Source organism: Heterodontus francisci, chromosome 22, assembly GCF_036365525.1.
Source record: "Heterodontus francisci isolate sHetFra1 chromosome 22, sHetFra1.hap1, whole genome shotgun sequence".
Lineage (NCBI taxonomy): Eukaryota > Metazoa > Chordata > Chondrichthyes > Heterodontiformes > Heterodontidae > Heterodontus > Heterodontus francisci.
In genome coordinates this window covers 80,554,318-80,561,584 of record NC_090392.1, presented here as the reverse complement: position 1 = coordinate 80,561,584, position 7,267 = coordinate 80,554,318, and positions in this window count along the sequence as shown.

The following is a 7,267-nucleotide window of genomic DNA, read 5'->3' as shown; positions in this document are numbered from 1 at the left end:
TCCTTAGAACAGAGGAGGCTGAGGGGTGACTTAATTGAGGTATACAAAGTTAAGAGGGGCTTAGGTAAAGTAGATAGGAAGGACCTGCTTCCCTTAGCGGAGAGGTCAATTACCAGGGGCCATAGCTTTAAGGTGATTGGTAGAAGGATTAGAGGGGACATGAGGAAAAACTTTTTCACCCAGAGGATGGTGGGTGTCTGGAATTCACTGCCAGGAATGGTGGTGGAGGCAGAAACCCTCAATTCTTTTAAATGGTACCTGGAAATGCACCTGAAGTGCTGTAATGGCAAGGCTATGGACCAGGTGCCGGAAGGTGGGATTAGATTGGGCGGCTAGTTTTTTCGGTTTGCGCGGACACGATGGACTTCTGTGCTGTTAATTTACCTATGGTTCTAACCCCACTCAGACCCACCTTCTCACCATGGCTCCCAAACCCACCTACTCACCATATCCCTCATATTTGAGAGTTAAAGTGCAATATAAATATACCTTTTAACTATCGCTAACATTTTTTTCTAAGCAAATGGCAGTTTCCACGTGACTTTGCTGCTGCAGTTTGAGAGTTGGAAAGGGCAACTGCATCGTGTTGTATTTCTGGTGCACAGCGAGATCATGCTTACTGCTCGTGGTTTCTTATCTCTCATTAACAGGAGAGTAAAATGCAAATACATTTTGTGTTAGAGCCTGAGCTTTATCACTATCTGAATGCAGATTCTCATCCACTTCTTACAATGTTAGCTTTGGAAAATAGCTGATTGACCAGAGCTGATTCTCCCCTCATACGTTTTGTAACATTTTTTCATGTTTTGTAACCAAATGACTATGAAAATGTTTGGGAAGATGCTGTGGATTATCTAAGACAATGTTGTCTGATAAGTTAGCCACTAGCCATAGATGGCTGATTGCATTTCTGATTAATAAACAAAATGAATAAGAGACACGGTTGTGGGACCTGCGATCTCAATACTCATTTTGCATAGCGATTGCTTGTGAATGTTAACCTTTTTGTGCGTCTGTTGTCAAAAGAGTAAAACAAGCAGCTGAGTGTGTGAATGCTTCACTTCTTTGGTTACCGAATGGTGGCAGATGTTTGGTAAGTAAATATACACGTGAAGTACATTTATCCGTAAGGTGTTTTCTACTAAAATTAGTGAAAGTGGTTCATATGGTGTCACTGTCACAACATCTGTGAGCAGTCAGCAACTGCTACTGAACACACAGATCTCAGGAAAAAAACACAGGAGCTCAGAGTTCAGCAGCCCGATGCTCAATTCATCATCTTAGTCTTCCATTAAAAGCCAAATACTGTGGATGCTGGAAATCTGAAATAAAAACAAGAAATGCTGGAAATACTCAGCAGGTCTGGCAGCATCTGTGGAGAGAGAAGCAGAGTTAACATTTCAAGTTGGTGCCCCTTCTTCAGAACTGTTCTTTGGAGGAATTGGAGGAAAGTATAGGTGGTCTGATTAGCAAGTTTGCAGACGACACTAAGATTGGTGGAGTAGCAGATAGTGAAGGGGACTGTCAGAGAATACAGCAGAATATAGATAGACTGGAGAGTTGGGCAGAGAAATGGCAGATGGAGTTCAATCAGGGCAAATGCGAGGTGATGCATTTTGGAAGATCCAATTCAAGAGTGAACTATACAGTAAGTGGAAAAGTCCTGGGGAAAATTGATGTACAGAGAGATTTGGGTGTTCAGGTCCATTGTTCCCTGAAGGTGGCAACGCAGGTCAATAGAGTGGTTAGGAAGGCATACGGCATGCTTTCCTTCATCGGAAGGGGTATTGAGTACAAGGGTTGGCAGGTCATGTTACAGTTGTATAGGACTTTGGTTCGGCCACATTTGGAATACTGCGTGCAGTTCTGGTCGCCACATTACCAAAAGGATGTGAATGCTTTGGAGAGGGTGCAGAGGAGGTTCACCAGGATGTTGCCTGGTATGGAGGGCGCTAGCTATGAAGAGAGGTTGAGTAGATTAGGATTATTTTCATTAGAAAGACGAAGGTTGAGGGGGGACCTGATTGAGGTGTACAAAATCATGAGAGGTATAGACAGGTTGGATAGCAAGAAGCTTTTTCCCAGTGGGGGATTCAATTACTAGGGGTCACGAGTTCAAAGTGAAAGGGGAAAAGTTTAGGGGGGATATGCGTGGAAAGTTCTTTACGCAGAGGGTGGTGGGTGCCTGGAACGCGTTGCCAGCGGAGGTGGTAGATGCGGGCACGATAGCGTCTTTTAAGATGTATCTAGACAGATACATGAATGGGCAGGAAGTAAAGAGATAGAGACCCTTAGAAAATAGGCGTCATGTTTAGATAGAGGATCTGGATCGGCGCAGGCTTGGAGGGCCGAAGGGCCTGTTCCTGTGCTGTAATTTTCTTTGTTCTTTGTATTACCACAGTCAGCCACCTCTCCTTGCTCTCAGGAACTCCCTCCCTAAACCCCTTCCTCGCTGCTCTTCTCTCTATCTTTAAAAATGCTCTCAAAGCCCATAGTTTTCAGTTCCCCATCCTTCTATCACTCACTTGATGTCTTTTCCTCTCGTTCCTGTATTTTTCCTTCTTCCTTGGTTGTTTGTTGACCCTGTACATACATGCACTCACACAGACACAGGTTCCAGCAAATCACTGGCTAGTGGGCAGGAGTGGGAATCCTGGCTGATTTTCTGCTCCTTAACCTGGCTCAAGAAAATTATACTGCCCCTACCTGCACTCTGGCTGAGATCAGCTAAATTGGCATAGAACTGCGATCAGAAGTGGAAATATCTTGGCTATTGTGGCTGAACCATCTGAGTTTTTGTCTAAAAAGTACATTTTAAAACAAAACGCAATTATATACTTAAAAATAGTATCGTGAGCATTGTATGCGTTGAATTTTACACTCTAATGCTTTGATTATAGGTGACACAGGATTGAGATGATCTGAATACAGATTACACCTATTTCTAGAGCCCAAAAGCAAATCTATGATTCATATCAGTGATTCTTCCTAGAATTATCTGTGATTCCTCTGAAGCCCCTCTGTTGTTACTTTGCTGTAACCTTAATTACTTTAATAAAGTTACTTATTGCTCAAAGTCTCCTATGTGTCAATGAAGAGGCAGCTGTTCAGTTAAAGGAATATCACTACAATTGGATTTGGTAGTGTTGTGGCTGTTACTGTCTAGCGATATTCTAGAAAACGAGTTCAAAACCCAAGGTGAAAAATTGAATTCAGTTTTTAAAAAACTCAAGATAAAAAAACTGGTCTCAGTAAAAGTGACAATGAAGCTGAACAATGGAACTGGATGAAGTTAAAGTAGAGGACTTACCTTCATCTTGCACCTTTCACAACTTTATTACATCCCAAAGCACCTTACAGGCAATGAAGTACTTTTAAAGTGTAGTTACAGTTGTGATGTAAGAAATGTGACAGAATCTGTTTTACTGGTTTTGGTTCAAGGAGAAATATTGGCTACAAGTTTACAAAAAGTTAACAAATTACATGCCTTACCTTATGGAGTTCAAAGGCTTAAATTATGAGGACCAATTGGATCAACCAGGTTTGTATTCCCATGAGTTTCAAAATATTATGAGGAGAACTTGAGTAGAATGGGTCTATATTCTCTCGAGTAGAACAAGAGGTGATCGCGTTGAAACATAATACGTTTTTAGAGGGTTTGACAGGGTAGATGTTGAGATGCTGTTTCCCCTGGCTGGACAATCTAGAACAAGGAGTCACAATCTCAGGGCAAGAGGTCGACCATTTAGGACTGAGATGAGGAGAAATTTCTGCACTCAAGAGGGTTGTGAATCTTTAGAATTCTCTTCACCAGAGATGCTCAGTCATTGAGTAAATTCAAGGCTGAGATCGATAAAGTGTTGGGCACTGAGGAAATCAAGGGATCTGGAAAAGGGCAGGAAAATGGAGCTGAGCTAGAAGATCAGCCATAGTCTTATTGAACGGTGGAACAGGCTCGAAAAGCTGAATGACCTATTCCTGTTCCTATTTCTTATGTTCTTATGCAGAGGGATGATCTAATTGAGTGTTTGATATAACAAAAGGATTCGCTATGACAGATTACGGTAGATAAATTATTTCCTCTGGTGATTCTGTAGGGCCATTGAGGGCTGTATTGGGCTATTAAGGTATTCCACAGGGCAAATATAGATGAAGTCTGAGGACATGGCAGAGGTTTTATTTGGCTACTTTATATCTGTCTTCACTACTAAAGCTGATGCTATGTTATCAGGAATACCACAGAGGATGGGTGCTTTAATTGAATGTGCCAAAATAGATAAAGCAGATATGGTCCTGGTGATCTCAAAACAGATCAGGCTATTGAGCCCTGACACCATTTACTCTAGGGAACTAAAATGAGGCCTGTGCTGTGAGATTCACTTACTTATATATTTAACAGCTCTCTGGAGCCCAGGATTGTTTCCATGGACTCCAGGCATGCCCAATTGGTACCAATATCTAAAAATGGGCACTAAGTCAGATGAGGAAATTATAGGTCCATTAGTTTGACTTTGGTTATAGGCAAATGCTAGAAGGAATCTTAGATACGCTCTGGACCAATCAACTTGAAAGAGAAGAGGTTATTAGAGAATATTAGCATGGTTTCTGGATCATCAAATGTAGGAACATAGGAATTACTGGACAAAGAAAGACCAAGGTCCATCCAGTTTGCTTTCTATCGTTGTGGTAGTCCTATGGTTCATGACACCATTAGAGATGTTGACTAATCACAGCAATCAATCTCTATCAATTAATCTGCACCAGACTCAGACATGAGATGAGAGAGCATTTTGGGAACCAAAGTCAGTGGATGCTTGAAGAAGGGTGAAAGAGGGAACCAAGGAAATTACAGACCAGTTAGCCTGACATCGTGTGGTGGGCAAGTGGCTGGAGTCTATAATCAAGGATAGGGTGACTGAACACCTAGAAAAATTTTAGTTAATCAGGGACAGCCAACATGGATTCATGATGGGAAGGTCGTGCCTGACAAATCTCATTGAATGTTTTGAAGAGGTGACTAAGGTAGTGGACAGGGGAGTGCCCATAGATGTTATTTATATGGACTTCCAGAAGGCATTTGATAAAATCCCACATAAGAGACTGTTAACTAAGGTAGAAGCCCATGGAGTTGAGGGAAAATTATTGACATGGTTAGAAAGTTGGTTGAGTGGTAGGCGACAGAGAGTGGGGATAATGGGTAAGTACTCCGATTGGCAGGATGTAACTAGTGGTGTCCCGCAGGGATCTGTGTTGGGGCCTCAATTATTCACATTATTCATTAATGACTTGGATGATGGCATAGTAAGTCATATATCCAAATTTGCTGATGATACAAAGTTAGGCAGCATTGTAGACAGTCTAGATGATTGCATAAAATTGCAAAGAGATATTGACAGACTAGGTGAGTGGGCAAAACTGTGGCAGACGGATTTCAATGCGGGAAAGTGTGAGTTTATCCATTTTAGACCAAAAAAGGATAGAGCAGGGTACTTTCTAAATGGGAAGAGGTTAAGTACAGTGGATGTCCAAAGAGACTTGGGGGTTCAGATGCATAGATCTTTAAAATGCCATGAGCAAGTGCAGAAAATAATCAAAAAGGCTAATGGAATGCCAGCCTTTATATCTAGAGGATTGCAGTATAAAGACACGGAGGTTATGCTGCAGCTGTACAAAACCCTGGTTAGACCCCACTTGGAGTACTGAGAGCAGTTTTGGGCACCACACCTTAGGAAGGATATATTGGTCTTGGAGGGAGTGCAACGTACGTTTACAAGATTGATACCTGGACTACAGGGGTTAAGTTACGAGGAGAGATTACACAAATTAGGCCTGTTTTGCAAGAATTTAGAAGGTTAAGGGGTGATCTGATTGAAGTCTTCAAGATATTGACAGGAAAAGACAGGCGAGATAAAGATAAACTATTTCCACTGGTTGGAGATTCTAAAACTGGGGGGCATAATCTAAAAATTAGGACCAGACAGCTCAGGAGAAATGTTAGGAAGCACTTCTTCACGCGAAGGGTGGTAGAGGTTTGGAACTCGCTCCCACAAACAGCAGTTGAAGCTAGAACAGTTGTTAATTTTAAATCTGAGATAGATAGATTTTTGTTAAGCAAAGATATTAAGGGATATGGGTCAAAGGCAGGGATATGGAGTTAGGCCGCGGATCAGCCATGATCTCATTGAATGGCGGGACAGGCTCGAGGGGCTGAATGGCCTACTCCTGTTCCTATCCTCATATGTTCCTATGATGTTGGAAGTCCACTTAATACTCATCATCTTGACTTCCAAAAGCCTTTGACAAAGTTGCTTCTGAAAGGCAATTAAGCAAGGATGAGTCCTTTGGGATTGGCGGGCAGATCGTGGATTGGGTAAGGAGCTGGTTGCATTCTCATAAAAGGTACTAATATAGCAGTTAGGTATTAATGATAGCGGTTCAGTGTGGGGTTGTTCACTGGTGGATTCTCCAGGTACCTGTGTCACCTGCTTTTGTCCTTCAACACCTTTATCAACGATCTGGACATCTGAACTGAGGAAATAACTGCAGGCTTACAATGACACAAAGAGATGTGCAGGTGCAGGGACCAGATTGCAGACAGATGAGATGGGAGAATGGGTCCCTGACTGGCAGATCTATTTCAATATAGGTAAATGTAGCATGATGCATTTGTGTAACGTAACACCAAGCACGTGTATACCATGCAGGGTACATACTCAAGGTTGCTGAGTGGTAGAATTACCTGGGAATTATATTGCATGAGTTATGAATGGTGTTGCAAGGTTATTGTGAAACAGAATAGGGTGTTAGGATGTTTTACAGGGCAATTAAACAAAGAACAAGAAATACTATCCTTTCTTTGTACGAGGCCTTAGTCTGGCCTCATCGGGAATACTGCATCTTGTCTTGGTCCCTTCACATGGTGAGGGATATAGAAGCCTTGGAAAACACTTCAGAGGCATTCCATAGATTGATATCTAGATTAAATTTCTTCAGTTATCTCGATATGCTGAGAGCGCTGGGGACTTTTTACTTTCGAAAAGCATCGACTTTGAGGAGATTTGATTGAGGATTTTAAGATAGCAAAAGGGAAGATTTGTTCTAATTTGAACTTGATAGAACAGGGAGGAGCAAGGGGCATGAGTATAAGTTACGGAAGCATGGACCCAGTTTAGATGCTAGGAGCTACTTCTTTTCACAGCTGTCAAGCTCTGGAATTAGCTGCTGGAACATGAAGGGAGAGCGGATTCACTGCAAGTGCTCAGAAGGG